This window comes from Chrysochloris asiatica, unplaced genomic scaffold, assembly GCF_000296735.1.
Source record: "Chrysochloris asiatica unplaced genomic scaffold, ChrAsi1.0 scaffold00014, whole genome shotgun sequence".
Classification (NCBI taxonomy): domain Eukaryota; kingdom Metazoa; phylum Chordata; class Mammalia; order Afrosoricida; family Chrysochloridae; genus Chrysochloris; species Chrysochloris asiatica.
This window is the reverse complement of record NW_006408532.1, coordinates 33,706,910-33,729,207: the sequence shown is the minus strand read 5'-3', so window position 1 is coordinate 33,729,207 and position 22,298 is coordinate 33,706,910. Positions and strand designations below refer to the sequence as shown.

General features: G+C 41.2%; 1 protein-coding gene across 2 annotated transcripts in view; it reads left to right on the top strand.

Annotated features, from left to right (window-relative positions):
- The window catches only part of FRMD3 (FERM domain containing 3), a 494,426-nt gene that overhangs the window by 289,923 nt on the left and 182,205 nt on the right, over positions 1-22,298 (top strand). The gene's annotated exons all lie outside the window — the stretch shown is intronic.

The window sequence follows — 22,298 nt, the reverse complement described above, 5'->3', positions numbered from 1 at the left end:
TTTCCGACCCTCATAGTCAGACCTGATGGCAGTTATTCACTATTGTACCACAACAGTCTTATCCCCATTTCCTTTTGCCAGCATGGTCCCAACAGATTGGAAATCATTCAGTGGTGAATTCTACCTTCCCACACCCCATCTGGAACTAGGCTCCCTCTTGAAAGCTTGTAAGCCAGTCACTTCTTGCCTTCATAGTGCCTCCCCTCCCTGTTCCCCCCTTTGGGTCGCCAATGCCCAAGTTGCCCATCCCTGTCAACCCTTTGTACCAGGGGGGTGGGGGTGGGAGTGATCCTTGCTATAAAGATTTGTTTCCTTTTTTGACCTACTACATCCATAAGTATAAGTAAAGTTCATCAAATTGTAGTGGGTTACTTTTTTTTTTTTATTTCCCTCTTCTTTCTTCTTCTAGTCAAGTTCTGATCATCCAGCCATCGAAGACAGGTCAAGTGGGTACTATCTGCAAGTATGGGTGTTCTTGTGCAACTCCCCTCACTTCATATTAGCTGGACACTTCACTCTCCGCTCTAGTCGTCTGTGGCCATGTCACTGCCTCTGGGCTCAGGAGTCCCCGGGTCTTGCCGTACTGCTGGCCATCCAGGTCTGCAACATGAGTTCACAGGAGTCTATTGAATGTGGTCGGACTCAGATCCCAACTTCATTGCTGTTTTTTTCCCCCTCTTCCCCTTATTAGTGACCAACATGGTCACCAGCCAGACCACATGCCTGCTTGTGTATTCCCCTTGAGTTCCAGTCTTGGAAGGGAGTTTGCTCTGAGGGGACCCTACCACTTGCCTTGATGACTCCTAGGAGAACAGCTTACTTGTTCTTGTAGTAATCAGTGAGACTGCCATTATTGTTGCTGATTTTTCCTGCTGGTCTTTCTTCATGAAGTATCTTCTGTTCTTCTAGCCGCTCCAGGCTGTTCTACTCGTTGGAACGGTTTTTTACGACTGAATTCTTAGAGTTGTAGGCCTGGGGTGAGGAGGGTTGTCTGTCCTGGAGTTGTTGTTGTTGTTGTTAGGTGCCATCAAGTCGGTACCGACTCATAGCAACCTGATGCACAACAGAACAAAACACAACCTCACAATTGTTGCCACTGATGCTGCCACTTTGCCATTCCATCTTGCTGGGGGTCTTCCTCTTTTTCTCTGACCCTCCACCTTACCAAATATGATCTCCAGCGACAGGTCCCTTCTGACAATATATCTGAAGTATGAGAGATGAAGTTTGGCCATCCTGGCCTCCATGGAGTATACTCTGGCTGCACTTCTTCCAACACAGATTTGTTTGTTCTTTTGGCAGCCCATGGCACTTTCAATATTCTCCTCCAACACCATAATTCAAAAGCATCAATTCTTCTACGGTCTTCCTTATTCACTTTCTGCTTTATTTATGGTTTGGAAGAGAGTTTCTGAAATGTATCTCAGAAATCCACTTTCCTGAACTCCACATATCCCTCCGTGTCACCTCTCCCAGCTATCTGACATGCAGGCGATGAATCAGTTTCTCAGTAGAGATCATATTAGCACATACTTTGTCACATCTTGTCTGGGAATTCTTTTTTTTCTTAAACCTAAAGAAATAATTCTGGGCAGGGCTCTCAGGTGGAAGAGGGAAGAAAGTGATCATGGACTGCAAACTGGCATCCAACACATTTACTCCTCAGCCTTTTCTTTCCTGTCCTTCCCTCTCTTTTTGTTTTTATCCCTCTTTCTCTGAGAGAGTCCTTGTGTGGTGCTATGGGATAAAGCACTGGACCTCAGGGTTGGTTTGAATCACAAGGTCGGCAGTTCAAAGTCACCAGCTGCTCCTCAGAGACCCTATACAGAGTCTCTATGAGTTGGAACTGCCATCAACAACCTTGACCCTTCCATCCTATTTCTGTTTCTTCCCTCCTCTGTCCTTTCCCTTCCCTCTTCCTGCCTTTCTAAACAAACACTGACTGGCCAATACAGGAAAGGCAGCAGGGTTGTTCAGGGCAAGCAATACCCATGCTTTCTGTAGGCCACAGGGCTGCAGGGAGAGGCCAGGAGACATGTGTTGAGGTGAAGACAAGGGCAGCCAGGGATGCCAAGCTTTTGGTGAGAAGCTTCAGTAGCGTCAGGCTCTATGGCAATACCATGCTGAAGGAGGCCTCTGGCTTCGACAGGACACAGTAGGACAGAGGACTTGAGGTTCCCCACAGTGTGACACACAAAATGAGAATGGACACACATGCCTGAGAAAAACAATAGCTGGTGCTTAGGGTTTTTTTCCCCTTAGCCACTACATTTTGATATATTTTTAAACATATTTAAAAATACGGAGTGGTCAAGTGCTCAGCGGCTAGTTGAAAGATTAGTGGTTTGAACTCACCAGCCGCTCTGTGGCCATGCCTTGTGGGACAGGTCTGTTCTGTCCTGCCTCGACTTGAGGGCACACAGCAATGGCAACATATTTAAAAATATTTCAACTAGTTACCTGTATTCTTTTTTTCTTTTCTTTTCTGAAAGCCTAATAGTTCTGCACAGGATAAATCTTAATTTTTATTGATAATATCTGGAAGGGAGAACATCCGACTGACACAAATCCAAGTAGAAAAAGACAACACAATTGTGATGGAGGAGGAGGAAGCGTCATATTTCCCTGGATCCTCACAGTAATAAAGATGACCAGTGTGCATGTTGATAGAAGAGTCACCCCTGTTATTCTGAGTTATCTAGATAAAGCTACAGACATTAAAAAGGCAAGGTGAGTTATCAGCTCAACTCATAGCAGTACCTTCAGGTAGAAAACACTAGACACACTTTACTCATGGATGTTTACATTAAACAGAATGTTTGCCCCAGGCAATGGAACTCTCTTCATTCTCTCATTAATTTTCTTTGGAAGGTTCGTTTTTTTTTTTTCTCTGAATCAGCCACACTTCGTTATTGCTATTAAGCAATTAGAAAGGACTGTTGTAGCCTGCAGTGTAGTAAACTTTTTCATTGAAAACGTTTCCTTCTTTCCTTAAAATGTTTGCTAATGTCAAAAGTTGTTCTTGATTCTTTTGGACACTAGAGGAGCCATCGAAAGACCGTACAAACACAGTCATTTCGGCTCTGTCTTCAATAAAGACATCTGACTCCGAAGGCTTGGGCGGATCAGATAGACAGCTAGGGGATATGAAGGGAAATGGTAACTGTAGACGGGCTGAAAGGGCCTGAACCTGGTTCCACATCTTTATTTTCATCTCTCTCTCATTCTTGCCTTCCATGTAGCTGTTTAGTTTTGTAAAGCCAGTCTGGATGGCTGAATCCCAGCCCATAGATTCAATGGATGCGCTGACCCACTTGGCTGGTCCATAGTGTCGGATCTCATAACTACCAGGCTGGGGATCTACGTCCTTTGGGGCTTTCCAGCCCGGCGTCTCCAGGGCTCGGGCCACCGCACCCTCCGTGGCCCCGGTGTCGGGCTCGGCCGGCCATAAGCTGCGCTGACAGCGGATGTAAGAGTCAAGTGAGCTGTGCTGCTAGGGCCGGCCTGCACCATGGGACACCAGCGCCGCGACTGCCGTGCGCTACACTGGCCCGGCCCGAGCGGTGCAGGCATTGAGTCCCCGCCCCGGGCTGTGGACGCGCCTCCTCCTCACAGCGGCTCTGTAGTAGACATGAGCCCAGGACTAGCACCAGGTCCAGCCTGCCGGGAGGGGGCGCTCCCACCGCCAGGCGCCCGATCCCCTCCACAGAGAACGCATTCAGGGGTCGGAAGAAAGGCTGGCAGGGTCCGCTTAAGCACGACATTCTTTGGGGGTCCCTCCTGCCCTGCGTTATTTTAATGAGCCATCAAGAAGTGGTTGACACCGTGGGGAACCGTGGGTGGAGGAGCACAGAGCCGCTGGCTGGCAGACATTCTGGTGGGACCGGTTCGGGAGCCTCCCGCCTCTAGTATGTAATCTTTTAAAATATTAATTGGTTCTTTGACTTTTCTGTTTTTCCTCAGACGAGGCATGTTTTTTAAATACCAAATATATCTCCATAATAAGGTATATTTCAACATTTGATAGAAGAAAAAAATTGAAAATTTGTGAAGGATTTCTGACTAAAAGCTCTGTCTCTACAATGAGCAAAGCTGAACAGCCAAGTGGACATTGATAATGTTTTAGAAGAATTGCTTAAAAATTTGTGTTTTACTACTGGCCAATTTCAATTTAACGACAAATGAAATTTGAATCTGGAAAAAAATTAATCTGTATAATTTAATTTCTAAACCAGCCAGAGTGATTCTAGGAATTGGCAAGTGTCTTTACCACCATTCAGTTCCCTGTTATTCATTTAAGGACATTAATGCACAAAAAATGATGCCGTTTTCTCAAGGTCTCAAACCTAAATTGTTGTAGTTATTGACAATGTTGGCGTAATAACAAGAATTTGTATTTTTGTACATATGTCCTGGAAATGTTAACTTAACCGTAATTTTTTTTTTCTTAAGTTTTTCTTTTTAAACGAAGCCTGAGACACATATTGTTAGGAGTGTGGTGGACTCTAGAATAAGCACAAGATTGTCAACCACAAGATCAGCAGTTCAAGGCCACCAGCAGCTCCACAGGAAAATGATGAGTCTTTCTGCTCCTACAAAGACTAATAGCCTCAGAAACCCTATACAGGGTCACTATGAGTCAAAATCAACTCAACAAGTCTAACAACAACAACAAAATGTATTTTGTTAACCCACAGAAAGTAAACTTTATCCTGGGAATTATCCATGAATTTATCTCGGCAGTGGTTTCTGAGGAGCAGCTGGTGGGTTTGAACTGCCGGCCTTGTGGCTCATAGTCCAGTGCTGACCCTACAGTGCCACACCAAGAGTCCAAATTAGGCTCCTTAGATAGGTCTTTTATGCTCTAACTTCATTTTACTAAGTGTCTTCATTATCTAGTACTTGCTGTTGTTCTTAAGTGCCAACAAATCAGTTCCAACTCGACCCTGAATAGAGTTTCTAAGTAGCAGCTGGTGGATTTGAATGGCCTACCTTCCATTCTAAACTGACCTTTTGGTACAGTGTGTATCCTACAGAGCCACACCAGGACTGTTGTTGTTAAGTGCTATCAAGCCACGTCTGACTCATAGTGACTTATAGGGTTTCCAAGGAGCAGCTGGTGAGTTTGAACCACTGACCTTGCAGTTCAAACTGGCTTTGCAGTCCAGTGCTTATCCTACAGAGCTGTTGTTGTTGTTAGGTGTCATCGAGTCAGTGCCAACTAACAACGACCCTATGCACAACAAAATGAAACACTGCCCAGTCCTGTGCCAACCTCACACCATTGTTACGTTTAAGGCCTTTGCTGCCGTCACTGTGCCAATCCATCCCGTTGGGGGTCTTTCTCTTTTTCTCCGACCCTCCACTTTACTAAATGATATTCTTCTCCAGGGATGTGTCCTTCCTGAAACGATGTCTGAAGTATTAGAGACGAAATCTGACCATTCTGGCTTCCAAGGAGCATTCTGGCTATACTTCTTCCAACACAGATTTGTTTATTCTTTTGACAGTCCATGGTACTTTTAATATTTTCTTCCAGCACCGTAATTCAAATGCATCAATTCTCTTATGTTTTTTCTTATTCACTGTCCAACTTTCATGTGCATATGAGGCTATTGAAAATACCATGGCTTGGGTCAGGCATGCTACAGTCCTCAAGCTGACATCTTTGCTCTTCAACACTTTAAAAAGGTCTGTGCAGCAGGTTTGCCTAATGCAATATGCCGTTTAATTAGTGTTGATAGTGGATCCAAGCAAAATGAGGTCTTTGAAAACTTCTATCTGTTCTCCATTTATATATAAGGATGTAACCAGTGGGTTCACTGGTAAGGATTTTTGTTTTCTTTACATTGAGGTACAACCCGTACTGAAGGCTATGGCTAGTGAGTCTTCCTCCAATCCTGATGCCACGTTTTTCTTCATATAATCCAGTTTCTCGGATTATTTGCTCAGCATACAGATTGAACAAGCATGGTGAAAGAATACAACCCTGGCTCACACCTTTCCTAATTTTAAACCATTTAATGTTCCCTTGTTCTGTTCAAACAACTGCCCTTTGGTCTATGTACAGGTTCCTCACAAGCACAATTAAGTGTTCCAGAGTACGTATTCTCCTCAATATTGTCTGTAGCATGTCATGATCCATACAATTGAAAGCCTTTGCATAGTTAGTAAAGCACAGGTAAACATCTTTTTGGTATTCTCTGTTTTAAGCCAAGATTCATCTGATGTCAGCAATGATACCCCTTGTTCTACGTCCTCTTCTGAATCCAGCTTGAACCTTTGGAAGTTCTTTGTCAGTGTATGGTTGCAGCCGTTTTTTAATGATCTTTAGCAAAATTTTACTTGCATGAGATATTAATAATATTGCCCGATGATTTCTGCATTCTGTTAGGTCACCACCTCTCTTTGGAAAGGACACAATTGTGGATCTCTTGCAGTCAGTTGGCCAGATATCTATTTTCCAAACCATGTGATTATCAGATTGAAAATGGCCAATTCCAGTCTATTTCAACTCACTAATGCCTAGGATACCAAAGTTTATGCGTTCCATTTCATTTTTGATAATTTCCAATTTTCCTAGATTCATACTTTTTGTACAGTCCATGTGCCAATTATTAATGAATGTTTACATCTCTTCGTTTTGAGTTGTGCCCCATCAGCAAATGTAGGTCCCGAAGGCTTTACTCCATTCATGCCATCATGGTCAACTCTACTTTGAGGAGGCAGCTCTTCTCCAGTCGTATTTTGAGTGCCTTCCAATCTGAGGGGCTCATCATCCTGCACTCTATCTGGCAGCATTCTAGTGCTCTTCATCATGTTTCAATATTCAATAATCTGATGCTGATAATGTCCCACTGCTATTAAATGTTTAGAAGTAGTTCGTTTCTACCTCTTCCTAATCTGTTTTTGTCTGGAAGCTCATCTGAAACCTGTCCACCCTGGGTGACCCTGCTGGTATTTAAAATACCTGTGGCATAGCTTCCAGAATCACAGCAACTCACATGCTACCACAGTGAGACAAACTGACAGAGGAGTGGTAGACAGCACCTCTGGTGCTGTTATAATAGGTAACTCTCTGTGGGCTCTGGAGGAAGGTTCGTGTCTGTTCATCTTCTGCTTCCTGACTCCTTGGAGATCTCCACGTGTCTTGGCATTTATCTCTGTTTCTGTTTGCTATCTTGGGTTTAATCATTTTTTTGTATCTCAAACAACAACAACAGATCTCATAAAGAATAGACTGAAGACACACCTTATACTACTCCAGCCTCATGAACATAACAAAGACACAACAAAGACAACCCATCCCCAGGAGAGAGTATAATCAAGTTGGTTATGACTCACAGTGACCCTGTATAGGGGTTCCTAACGTGGCAACATGTTGGGTTTGAACCACCAACATTGCAGTTAGCAGCCACACGGGGACTCTGACATCGAGGTTAGGGTTTCTAGCACATATGTTTGGGGGACAGAATTCAATCCATAACAATAGCAATGGCTGCATTAGTTTCTTGGGGAGACTGCTCTTCCCATTTCCCTTTCCATCAGAGATGACAGACATTCGGGATCCTTTTCTTTATTAAGATCTTTCTGACCATGGGTGTTCCCAAGATTGGAATTTCCTGGGATTAACTGAAGGTCATCTGTCCTTGTGAATAAATACTGTGCAGACTTTGTCATTTTTTATTAGCTACTTTTTAAAAATTAGTTTTTAGTAATATAATATGCATGGTTTTAAAAACAATTCCGAGAGGTTTAAAATGAAGACTGAACCTATTTCCTTACTCCTCTTACATACATCTCTAAGTCCATCCCAAAGAGATGACTAAAGTTAACAGCATTCTATGTGTCCTTCCAGGAATGCTTTTCAATATATAAGCCCCCATCGTATACACTACGGAGTCCTGGTGTGGCGCTGTGGGTTAATGCGTCAGATTGCAAAGGTCAGCAGTTCAAACTCACCAGCTGCTCCTCAGAAACCCTGTCGCTATGGGTCAGAATTGACTCAATGACACTTAACAACAACAATAAGCAAACATATACATTGTTCTTCACCTTGCTACTTTTTCTTGATAATTAATTTTAGAGATAATTTAGTATCTTTCATTGACAGTTGGTTTCATTTTTAACATGGTTTTCAGATAGTTAATTATTTGTATGTTTGTAATTGATTTATTAATAGATGTCAAAGTTGTTTCTAGTATTTGGCTATTATACATTTTTTTGTTGTTAAATGCCTTCGAGTTTGTTCCAACTCATAGTGACCCTCTATAGGGTTTTCAAGGCTTTGTAAAATCTTTCAGGGAGCAGAAAGCTTCATCTTTCTCCCTCAGAGTGGCTTGTAGGCTCGAACTGTGGACCTGGTGGTCTGCAATCCAGTGTTTATTGTATGGAGCCACTATGTTATAAATATTCTTATGTGCATATTCTTGCATCTTGTATTACAAATTCCTAGAAGTGGAGTTGTTGCAACAAAAGGTATACATATTTTATTTTTACTTAGTAATATACACACCCATCCAAAGAACTTGTAGCAATTTACCAAACCCTAATGTGGCACTGTGGGTTAATGCGCTGGACCGCAAAGTTGTTTGAACAGCAAGGTTGGCGGTTCAAGCTCACTAGCCGCCTCTCGGAAACCCTATACGGAGCCCCTATGGGTCGTAATCGACTCAACAGCACTTAACAACAACATACATGGTTGCTATGAATTGGAACCAACTTGACAGCACTTAACAACAACATTATGTGAGAGCACCAGCTTCCCCCAAAACACTGAAAATAGGTATAATGAAACTTTGGTTTTATGGTGACTTCAACTTTATTTAAGAAAATAAAATATTTATTACACTGAGAAAAGAATTCATTGCTTAGTTACTCAATTGGATAGGAATTTTTTTAATGGAGAACTTCTAAAATCAGTGTCTCCTCCAATAAACTCCAGAAAATCTTTTAAAATTTTATTTAAAAAATTTGTTGTTGTTAAGTGCCATTGAGTCGATTCCAACCCATAGCGACCCTGTATAGGGTTTCCGAGGAGCAGCTGGTAAGCTTGAACTGCCGATCTTGCAGTTCAAACGGCTTTGCAGTCTGGTGCATTAACCCACAGCTCCACACCAGTACTCCATTTTAAAAATTAACATTCAGTAAAATTGACTTTATTTTGGTGTACAGTTTTATAAATTTTAACACATACTTAGATTTGTTTAACCACTGTTGTTGTAGGTGCCTTCAAGTTGGTTCTGACTCATAGTGACCCTGTATAGGGTTTCCAAGGAGTAGTTGGTGGGCTTGAACCACCAACCTTGCTGTTAGCAGTCTAATGCTGATTAGACAGAGCCCTTAACCACTAGCAACCACATATTTGTTCTGTATCAATATAATTTAATTTTTGAGAATGTCATAAAAATGGAGTCATTTAGTATATAATGTATTGAGTCTGATTTTTCCACTAAATACATTGAGTCTGAGATTCATCCAAGTTGCTGGGTTTTCTAATACATAATACAGAAAACCTGTGCAAATTAAAGGAAGTCTTTGAAAAGAGCAATAAAATTGATGAACCACTAGCGAGACTGATTAAGAATTCCCATTATCAGGAAAGAAAGATGGGCTATCACTACAAATCCCGTGGAATAATAACTCTGCATACATACATTTGACAGCTCTTAGATGAAATGGACCAATTCCTCAAAACCCACAAAATACCAAACCTCACCTAGTATGAAGAACGTACATTTATATAGCTTGAAAATGATTTAAGAGATTGAATTTATTGCTAACCTTCCAGGAAAGAAATCTCCAATCTCCTCTCTACCGTTGTGGTTACCGACAGGACCCCTTACCTCAGGTTTGAGCTCTGAGCTTCTCCTGGTGCTCTCTCTCAGCTCTCAGGTTCATTTCCAGGTGTTTCCTGAGTCTTGGCCAAGGAACATTGGAGAAGAAAAGGGGTGAACTATCTGTTGATTCAGTAGAAGAAAAGGTGTGAATTACCTGTTGGTTGAGTAGTCTTTCAAACTCTGTGTTTTTTTTCAAACATCCCACTACTATTTACTTAAGTAGCTGCTTCAAGCATTCTGTTCAGATTTTATAGTGGCCTTCAATGAGAGAGGGGGTGGGGTGTTGGGCGGGTGGATGGAATGTTAATAGTCCATCTTCCCTAGAACTGGAACCTTAAGTCAAACTTTTAGTCATTCCTTGTCTATTAGGTAAAAATGTATGTCGACTACATATGTTTTGAGGGAATATCATTCTCCTTTCTCTATTTCATTACTTGCCCATTTCATGGTATTTTCAGTCACCACATATGCACGTTAAAGTGGGACAATGAATAAGAAAGTCTAGAAAATAACAGATGAATTTGAATTATAGCATGGGTGAAGAATATTGAATATACCACAGACTGACAGAAGAATGAACAAATCTGTCTTGGAAGAAGTACAGCCAGAATGCTCCTTAGAAGCAAGGATGTCAAGATTTATTTCACGTTCATTGGAGGAGACATTGATTTAAGAAGATCTCCAATTTAAAATTTCATAGCCAATTAAGGAACTGTCCCATTAATTTGTTTCTTATCATCAGGAGGGACCAGTCCCTGGAGGATGACATCATACTGAGTAAAAGAGAGGGTTAGAGAAGAAGAGAAGGAAAATGAGATGGATTGACACAGTGACTACAATGCAGCAGTGGGCTCAAACACAGCAACACTTGTGAGGATGGGCAATTCACCACAGTGGGAGTTCTGGTGTGATGCTGTTGACTAATGCGTCAGCTGCAAAGCTGTTTGAACTGCAAGGTCAGTGGTTCAAACTCACCAGCTTCTCCTTGGAAACCTGATACAGCGTCACTAGGGGTCAGAATCGACTCAAGGAACTTAACAACAATTAACCACAACAGCAAGGTTACGAGAAGGAGTTCTGGGGTGGCACTGTGGGATAAAAGCACTGGACTGCAAGATCAGTTTGAACCACCAAACCAGTGGTTCAAACTCACCAGCTGCTCCTTGGAAACCTTATACAGGGTTGCTATGAGTCAGAACTGACTCAGCAGCAGTTAACAACAACAACAAGGTTACAAAAAAGGAACACTGGTGGAGCAGTGGGCTGAGAATCGGCCTGCTAATTGAAGGGTAGGTGGTTTGAGCCCACTAGCCACTCCTCAGGAGAAAGATGAGGCAGCCTGCTACCATAAAGACTTACAGCCTCAGAAACCCTATGGTGCAATTCTACTTTGTCCTATAGGGTCTCGATTAATCAGGATTGACTTAACAACAGTGGGGTGGGTGGGTTATGACACTGTGTTTCATATCAGACCGGGAAAGATAGTTAATCAAGGTATGGATTTTGGAGAATTACCTTTCCACTCGCAAACGAACAAATGAAAATATAAAAATACATACCTCATATCATATATGGAAGGAACCTTGATAGTGTAGTGGATTACTATCAGAACTGCTAACTGCAAGGTCAACAGTTCGAATCTACCTGTGGGATCTGTGGGAGAAAGATGAGGCTTTCTGTGCCTGTAAAAATTTACAATTTTGGAAACCCTATACAAGGTCGTTATGCGTCGCACAGACTCCACAGCAGTTAACCACCAGCACCACCATATATGGAATCCGTGCCAGGTGAGTCCAAAAGGTCAATTTAACAATTTATAAGATTTTAGGTTACAATTTAGAAGTATATTTTTATAATCTTTGGGTAGTATAATGCTTTCTAAAGAAAACATAAATCCTAGAAAGATCAAAGCAAAATGTTGACAGATTTGTGCAAAAATTAAGTATTTTTCTACCAGACTATCTAATTTGTTCTCTGCACAAAGTAGATTTTCAATTAATGTTTGTTGAGTGGATGACTATAAGATAAAAAATAAATCATTAAACTCAAGCAAAATGATGGGAAGAACATTTGCAAAAAAAAAAAAACAGTAACATTCAGAATATATCAAGTATGATGCTATATACCCAAAGATAAATCAATAGCAAAATATGCAAAAGAGACAGAATGAATCAAAATAATTGGCCAAAAAAACTTACAAAATGATGGTTGGTATTGTTATGTAAAAGTTCTGGTATAAGCACTGGCCTGCTAACCAAAACCACTCAAACCCACCAGCCCAGCCACTCTATGGAAACGCTATACAGGGTTGCCTTGAGTTGGAATTGCCTTAACATAATTACTTAGAGCAAAATATCCTTTACTTAATTATAGATGCTAACACAGTGGCTCTGTACAATAAACACTGGACTGTGAACCACAAGGTTGATGGTTCGAGTCTTCCAGCTGCTCCTTAGGAAAAAGATAAGGCTTTCTGCTCTTACAAAGATATGTTGTTATTGTTATGTGCCGTGGAGTCGGTTCCAACTCATAGTGACCCTGTACAGGGTTACCAAGGCTGTAAATCTTTACAGGAGCAGAAAGCCTCATCTTTCTTCCACAGGACAGCTGGTAGTTTTGAACTGCTGACCTTGCGGTTCGCAGCCCAATTCGTAACCACTACGCTACCAGAGCTCCTGATACAGTCTCCAAAATCCTATACCAGGTTGCTGTGAGTTGGAACCTACTCAAGGCACTTACCAATAACAAGCACATTCTACAAAGGAAATGCAAATTAAAATAAGGTATTTTGTTTCTTATACTCAGAAATTAAAAAATATTGTTGTTCAATGCCATGGAGTTTATTCCGACTCACAGCGACCCTGTATTCAACACAAAGAAACACTGTCCGATCCTGCGCCAGCCTCATAATCATTGTACTTGAGCCCATTGCTGCTGACACTGTGCCAATCCATGTCATTGGGCATCTTCCTCTTTTTACTAAACATGATGTCCTACTCTAGGGACTGGTCACTCCTGATAATATGTCCAAAGTATGAGAGATAAAGTTTCACCATCCTGGTTTCTAAGGAGTATTTGTTTGGTCTTGTGGTACTTTTAATATGCTTCTCCAACACTGTAACTCAATTCTTCTAAGGTCCTCTTTATTCATTGTCCAACTGTCACCTATATATGAGGCTATTGAAAATACCATGGCCTGGATCAGGCGCACCTTAGTCCTCAAAGTGACATTTTTGCTTTTGAACACTTTAAAGAGGGCTTGTGCAACAGATTTGCTTGATGCAATACATTTGGCAATAATGCAATAATGATAATATCCATTATTAATGAGGATAAAGGAAGCACTTTTGGTAGAAGTATAAATGGTAAAGTCATTTTGTAGGAAAATTTGGTTGCATCTTTCCAAATTAAAAATGCTTATACCTCTTGATCCAGCAAGTCCATTTCTATTAAACTATTTTAAAGCAAAATTCAATCCAGACCAAGTATATTATCCAGAATGTCCTCTGCAGCATCGTTTAGAACCCTGAGAAATGGAAATTATGAAAAGTCTGACAATTTTCTCAAGGTCTAATAAATGATATAGAATACAAGTAGTCACTAAAAACATTGATACAAATGCATATTTTTGACATGGAAATGTTTATTATAAATACATATTGTTGAGTTAAAAAAACAAACAAAAACACTACAAGTAAATAGTCCATTAAAATAAAAATAAAAATTATTTTCATGTGAATATATAAGTGCAAGGAAAATGGACTGGAAAGATATTCTAAAATGTGGTCACTGCTAGGGAAGAAAGTACGACCAAAGTGAAGGTTTCACATGTATATATGGTTGTATTTTACTCAAATCTTACACAATGAAATATATTCGTATTTGTCGTTGTTAAGTGCCATCAAGTCAGTTCTGACTCATAGCGACCCTGTATAGTGTTTTCAAGGAGCAGCTGATGGGTTTGAGCCACCAAACTTGTGGTTAGCAGTCTAGTGCTTATCCTACAGTGCTACACCAGGGTTCCATTCATATATTGTTGCTGTTAAGTGCCATTGAGTTGGTACTGACTCATAGCGACCCTATATAGAGGTTCTGAGGAGCAGCTGGTGAGCTTGAACCATTGACCTTGCTGTTTAATCCGGCCTTGCAATCTAGTGCATTAACCCACAGCCCACACCAGGCTTCCGGAAATTACTTGGTAATAAAAATTTTGAGAAAATAAGCAAAAGGAGATAAACTTTAGTGCAAAAATCAAGAAAGAGGGAAAGAAAGAACAGTGCATTATGTATAAAGTATACTTTGCTGCTGTTAAGTACCCTTGACATGGGTCCTATTCATAGCCACCCTGTGTAGAGTTTCTGAGGAGTGGCTAGTGAGTTTGAACTGCCGACCTTGCAGGTCAAACTGACCTTGTGATCAAGTACTTATCCTACCGCTCCATGCATAGGAGTATATCATAAAAACACAGACCTTTGTGATCAAAAGCACACTTAGTCTGCTAAACAAGTTCTCTGCTTAACCATGGATGACACCTGTCTGAAGCCTGATTAGCCCAGCAGGGTGGTTACGCCTTAGTTTTGCTCTGTTTACCAGTGCTGTGCGCTGCCAAGCACCCTGAAGTGACAGGGGTGATTGGAAAAGGCTGCTGCATGCAAATGAGCGTGGGGAGGACTCCCAGCCTCAGCAAAAAACATAGGTTGTTGTTGTTAGGTGACTTCAATTCTTCCGACTCATAGCAACCCTATGCACAACAAAATGAAATATTGCCTGGCCCTGTGCCATCTTCACAATTGTTACACTTGAGTCTATTGGTTGTTACCACTGTGCCAGTTTGTCTCTTTGGGGAAGCGGGGGCGGGTCTTCCTCTTTTTCGCTAACCCTCCACTTTACTAATCACAATGTCCTTCTCCAGAAACTGGATCCTCCTGTCACAAGGATGAGAGATAAAGTCTGGCCATCCTGGCTTCCTAGGAGCATTCTGGCTGTACTTCTTTCAACATAGATTTGGTTGTTCTTCTGGAAGTCCATGGAACTGTTAATATTCTTTGCAACATAATTCAAATGCCTCAGTTCTTTTACAATCTTCCTTATTTATTATCCAACTTTCACATGCGTATGAGGCAATTGAAAATATGGCTTGTGTCAGGTGCACCTGACACAAGTACCCAAACTGGTATCTTTGCTCTTGAACACTTTAAAGAGGTCTTGTGGAGCAGATTTATTAAACATACTGTTGTCTAGAAGATTTGCCTAATGCAATACATCATTTAATTTCTTGACTATTTCCATGAGTGTTGATGTGGAGCCAAGCAAAATGAAATCTTTCAAATGAAGTGTTTGACAGCTTCAGTGTTTTCTCCATTTATTTATTAGTCCAGTTGTGAAGATTTTTGTTTTCCTCATTCCGTTGGGTCACCTCTCTTTGGAATTGGGCACAGTTGGTTGGCCAGGTAGCTGTCTTCCAAATTGCTTGGCATAGGTGAGTGTGCATCTCCAGTGCTTCATCTGTTTGTTGGAAGATTTCAATTGGTATTCCATCAATTCTTATAGTCTTGTTTATTGTCAATAAACAATATTGTCAGTACACCTTGGACTTCTTCCTTCAATACCGTTGGCTCTTGATTATATGCTACCTCTTGAAATGGTTGAACATTGACCTTTTCTTTTTGGTACAGTGACTTTGGTTCAGTGACTCTATGTATAGCATCCATCTTCTTTTGATGCTTTCTGCATAATTCAATATTTTGCCCATCAAATCCTTCAATATTGCTTTGAATGTTTTCTTCATTTCTTTTAGCTTGAGAAATGTTGAGCATGCTCTTCCCTTGTGGTTTTCTAACACCAACTCTTTGTGCAAATTTCATTATACTGTGTCTTCTTGAACTCTTTGACTTCCTTATTTCTTTCATTTGCTTTAGCATCTCTACACTGGAGAGCAAATTTCAGAGTCTCCTCTGATATCCATTTTGTTCTTTTTTTTTAAAATGACCTTTTGCTTTCTTCCTATATATTATGTTCTTGTTGTCACCCCACAACTTAAATGGTCTTTGGTCATTAGTGTCTATTGCATTAAACTTGTTTTTGAGATGGTCTCTAAATTCAGGTGGAATATGTTCAAGGTCAGATTTTGACTCTCGTGGACTTGTTTAAATTTTCTTCAGCTTCAGCCTGAATTTACATATGAGCAACTAATGGTCCATTCCACAGTCTATCTCTGGCCTTGTTTTGACTGATGATATGGAGCTTTTCCACCTCCTCTATCCACAAGTGTAGTCAACTTGATTCCCATGTATTACATCTGGTGAGGTATATGTATATAGTCACTTTTTATGTTGTTTTTTTTTTTTTTAAAGTATTTGCAGTGAACAAGTGTATCATTTCTATCACCAAAGCCAAAATTTATCAACTACTAATCCTTCCTCTTTGTTTCCAACCATTGCATTTCATTCACTTGTAATTATCAATACATATTGATTACATGCTTTATAAAATTTCCGACTGAAGGAATTGATAGAATTCTTCAGTTTCATCATCAGTGGCTGTAGTGGTTGGTGTGTAAATTTGGTGTGTAAATTTGAATAATATTTGCATTAACTCGTCTTCCTTGAAGGTGTTTGGCTATTATCCTATCACAGACAGCATTGTAATTTAAGGCTAGATCATGAAATGTTCTTTTTGACAACGAATGTGATGTCATTCCTCTTGAATTTGTTGTTGCTGCCACAGTAAACCATGAGATTGTCAGATTCACAATGGCCAGTACAAATCCATTTCAGCTCATTAATGCCTAGGGTATTGATCTTTATGCATTCCATTTCATTTTGACAATTTCCAATTTTCCTAGATTCATACTTCGTACATTCCACCTTCTGATAATGGGTGTTTGAGGTTGTTTATTCTCCGTTTGAGTTGTGCCCCATTAGCAAATGAAAGCCCTGAAAACGTTACTCCATACTGGTCATCATGGTCAACTCTACTTTGAGGAGGCAACTCTTCCCCAGCTGTATTTTGAGTGCCTTCCAACCTGAGGGGCTCATCTTCTGGCACTAGATCTGGTAATGTTCTGCTGCTATGCATAATGTATTAATCTTCTGGTACTACATCCAACAATGTTCCACTGCTATTCGTAAGTATTTCAGTGGCTAAATACTCAAAAGTAGTTTGTCTCTCCTTTTTTCTAGTCTGTCTTAGCCTGGCAACTCTGCTGAAACCTTTTCACTATGGGTGACCCTGTGGTATTTAAAATACCAATGAAATAGCTTCCAGCATCATAATAACATGCAAACCACCACAGTATGACAAACTGACAGACAGGTGGTGGTCTCAGAAATAATAGCAATATTGACTAAATTTGCTGACTGATGTATGTAATACTCCTTCCCAGAATTATGATGACTCTCTCTGAAATCCTGAGATGGCACATGCATATATATGTGTGTGTGTGTTTTATATATACACACATAACACACAAATATGAGGGTCTTCTGAATGTTCATTGAAAAATTCCAGTATCTTTTAATTCCATTTTCCCATGAACTTTTTGAACACCCCCCCCCCTTATATATATGTACATACAAAGAGGTTTATTTTAAAGACTTGATTCATGTGGTTGTGTGTAGGCTACCAAATACAAAATATTTAGGGGAGGGACGCCAGAAAGCTGGAAAGTCAGAATTTCTATGGTGCAGTCTTTAGGTAGAATGTCTCCTTTCTTGGTGCGGTGTAGTGAATTCTTCCTTATGGTTCTTCTACCCATAGTCTTTGTAACTTCTACCAAACAGTGACTTTATAACTCCTACCAAGCAACATTTTCCCTTCCCCTTGATGTGTCTTGGTAAAAGAAAGTAAGAGAAAATGCTGATAGGATGATAATGATTAACAGGGATAATTGTGATTGTAAAAATTTGAAATTCTAGCGTGGGTATAAAATGAACCATCTCAGAGGCAAGAAGGGGGATCTCGCTACCTTCAAAGACAAAGAGCCAAGGGTGGAGTGCATCCTTTGTACACCAGTAGCCCTGTGCATTAAAACTCCCAGACCCAGGGCCAGAAAGCTGTGACGCTGGAGGAATAGCAGAACAGTGGCAGATGAGCAGCAGAAGAGCCAAGAGCCAGAGCATGAGACCACAGAGCAAGTAAAACTGAGTTGCTTTTAGCAGGCTTGCCTGCAGAGTGGAGTACCTCCAAACATTTAATTGGGGGAGCTGGGTTTGCTGATCCATGATCCTGAGTGTCTACAGGCTTAAGCTGGTGTGTCCCTTGGGCATTTATCAGCAGTCCTGAAAGAATTTTGCAACATTGTCCTCTGGACACAACTGAGCACTGACTGTCCTGATTAGAATTACTGTTATTTCTAAACCTGAATTATAGCCAGTAAACTTCCCTAATCTAATAAACCTTATAACTGTGAATATGGTGTCTGAGATCTGTGTGGCCATGGCAATGACTTATCAAACCTAGCTGAGTAGAGAGGGTTTGATAGTTAGAGCCATTGTTTTGCACTTGGGAACCTAAGTTTTTGCCCTTGGTGGTGGTGGTGGTGGTGGTTATGTGCCGTGGAGTCGGTTCCAACTCATAGTGACCCTGTACAGTGTTTCTGAGGCTGTAAATCTTTACAGGAGCAGAAAGCCTCCTCTTTCTCCCGTGGAACAGCTGGTAGTTTCGAACATGCTGATCTTGCGGTTTGCAGCCCAATTCATAACCACTACACTACCAGAGCTTCTTAATTCCATTATTGTTGTTGTTGTTAAGTTCCATCGAGTCAGTTCCAATTCATAGTGACCCCGTATAGGGTTTCCAAGGAGTAACTGGTGAGTTTGAACTGCTGACCTTGTGGTTCACAGTCCAGTGCTGATTCTACCGCTCCAATTAGGCACACCCATATTATTAAGGATAGCCCCCAATATTTAAAGTCAAGTGATTATAGATGTAGGTATATCTTCACACCAAAACTTATATTAGATTTTTATTAAATAATTGGGTGCTGTAGCCTAGTCAAACTAACCATTATACATGGGATTATACATAGTAACATGTGATTGTTATATTTGTGGTACTGCATGTCTATGTAGCATTCCTTAGCTTTCCAACATCCCCCTTGGGGCTAATGTAGCCTAACCCTTGCTACTGGATGACTTGGTAAAAAGGATGCTCTTTCTTCCTCAGGCCCGAGAAAGTATCAAAGGAGTAAATTTTGTTGTGGTGTGAGGAATAGAAGGAGAAGACCCACAGGGCCCAAACTTACTCCTGAGGCCAGTTTAGATACACCACCCCCAACTCTACTTGCTCTTCTTAGCCCTCCTACACCCTTGTGGTTTGCCTTTATTCTTTGGGTGACTTTCATGCCCTTGCTTGTGGCTTAGTTTTTATTTGCCTTTGTATATGTGGGATTTGTTGTTGTTGTTGATGTTTTATTTCATTTTACTGAACTTGATCAAGTTTCATTTTACTGAACTTGATCAATCATATTCTTCTTGACTGTATCAACTTCACCCATTTGATTTCTCTTAATAATCAGTGACAATAACCTTACTCTCTGGATCTAGTGGGGCAGCCAGCGTAGCCCACTGTCTTCATTCACATATACATTTTTATCTGATCATATCCCCAGGATTTCGTTTAGATGATTTCTTCACAGGGTCCATGACTTAATACAAGGCCATGCATGCAGTTAGTTGATCATAAATGCTTGTTGAAAACTGAGTGGCTCCATATGATAAGCACTGGACTTTGAACCATGAGGTCTGCAGTTTAAGTGCGCCTGCTGCTCTGCAACAGAAAGATGAGTCTTTTTGCTCCCACGAAGATTTAAAGCCTTGGAAATCCTATACAAGGTCACTCTGAGTTGGAACCAACTTGACAACACTTACAATAGTCCTTTTATGGCAAGCGTGGAAGACGTTCATTGCCACGCTCTTTAAATAACAAAATCCATTCCATAAATAGTACTAAATCCCCAACTGGTATGGTTTCGTTTGGGCTCATTCCAACTTTCCTCTTCCCAAGGAGCTCTGGTAGCATAGTGGTTACGAATCGGGCTGCAAACCTTAAGGTCAGCAGTTCAAAACTACCAGCCGTTCCACGGGAGAAAGATGAGGCTTTCTGCTCCCATGTAAAGATTTACAGCCTCAGAAACCCTGTACAGGGTCCCTATGAGTCGGAACCAACTCCACAGCACTTAACAACAACAACAATGCTCCTTTACAGGAAGATCAACCGGGAGTTTTGTTTAAGCCACAGGCAAGGCTCAGAAACCTTCCAGCTTTGGTACTAAAGCTCAGTTGGTTTGGCCACTTACCTCATTTTCTCCTGGTTCAACTGTTTTATCTAAAATTTTCTCTTTGATCCTGCTCGCAGAAAGTCAGTGCAGTTTGTGCTTATAAATGGCTTCCATGATGTACTTTATTTCCCAAGAGAGAAAAAAATAACGGCAACCAAGTAACCAGTTACCACAGAGCCACCTAAATTTAACAACTCATGGAGACCCTATGTTTGTCAGAGGAGGACTGTGCTCCATAAGGTTTTCAATGGCTTACAAGCTTTCAAGAGGGAACCTAGATCCAGATGGCATGGAGGAAGGTAGAGTCTCCAGTGAGTGGTGTCCAGCCTGTCCAGGAAGGGCTGATGAAATGAAATATAGATGGGTCTCTTGTGATGCAATGGTGAATAATTGTTATCAGGACTGATTGAGAGGGTTGGAAATCTAAAGGTGGACATTTTGTAACAAAGAGGGGAGTGATTAATTTATCAGTCTAGGAGCGGAGGACCCTGGGACCATCAATGGAGAAGAGCGAAGAGCGGAATCCTACCCAGAGAGGCAGTGAGGCCTGGGATGGAGGCAGAGAAGACAACGTCAAGAGATGGTGGGGCTGGGGGCTCGCGATCAGGAGATGGAAAGGGGCTGAGGACTGTGGTGGGAGGGGGGTGCAGGTTTACAGGGTACACCCCTTGGTTGGGTGAGGATGCATGGACAGGATGATAACTATGCCAATGAAATGATGGATGATGGAATTAATGTAAAACTGATGTTCTCCCGTGTAGATTATCACACAATTCACAATAAAACATTAAAAAAAAAAAAGAAAAAGAAAAGGTTTTCAATTTAAGACAAATGCCTTAACCATTTACGCTACCTGGGGATTCCCATGGCAGCGATAGAAATGGCAATTCTAAATGATGTGTACGTTTGACAAGTCACAAATTTCTAATTCTTAACCTTATCCTGATGGTGTAGTTGGCAGCAACATCAACATCATTCTGATTGGGTGTAATGACAGATGCTTGGGCTTAGGGAGGGCCCAGACTCTTCTTCATTGGGAGTAGGAAAGATCCATAGAAATAGCAGAGAGATGAGAAGGAAAGGGTCCTTTCTGGAGAAAGCTTTTATACCACTGGGAAGGTAATTCTAGGAGCTTACCTGGTAGCATAGTGGTTATGAATCGGGCTGCGAACCACAAGGTCAGCAGTTCCAAACTACCAGCTGGTCCGCAGGAGAAAGGTGCGGGTTTTTGCTCCCATCGCTATGAGTCTTAACCAACTCCACGGCACACAGCCACCACCTCTTCCTTCAGAAGTGCCCATCTTGTTTCACAGTGGGCTGCTGGACTCAAAGCCACATGCTTTTTTTATAGTGTAGATAGCTGAACAATAACCATGATACACTAACAGGCTCCATGCTTGGTGTAGGAGCATATGAGAAGTGATTTCAAATGTGGAAATACTTTACGCATATCTGTTTCCCTTTGGTTGGATATCCTCATGTTTGGATGTGATTATGGGGTAAAGTGTTATCAGTACCAAATTGTCAAGTAATTCAGTTGTTGCTGTCACTGAAATTACTAGAACTACCTTACACTCACCAATATGACCTAGCTGGTCATATACTTTCTGCAGCATGCAGATATCTGGATCTTTGGCATCAGTGTCATGTACCCTTGCAAGCTTTTGCTAAAATATCTCAGATTCAGACAGCAAAGCTATTCCTTACATACCAGGACTGCCAAACAACCTCTCCAGCTATGGACCTATTTCACTCCTAGGGAAAGGGTTTTCAACGTTGTGGGCTACAAACTGGATTCCCTTCCTCCTGACTCTCCTGGAGGAATGAAAGTCCCCTCTCACATCTCCATCAAGGTCAGCCATGTCCAGCTGAAGGGACTCTTTCAACCATGTTGGGTTTTTCTTTGCGCTTGTGAGTAGCAATAACTAGGGTGGGTTTAATGCTTAGGTCTCAGGCAGTCTGCTGGTGCTTTATGGTCATTGACTTCTTTCATTGTCGCTACCCCTCTAGTCAGGGCTCAGTGAACTATATGTCTGTGGGCCAAACCCAGTCCACAAGTTATTTTTGTATATAACCCAGTTTTGAATGCTAAGGGGGGGGGAGGGTGTTAAAATAAGAATGCTAAGGGGGGAGTGTTAAAATTATATGAAATTTAAATGCCCATTTTTTTTTTAGGAATG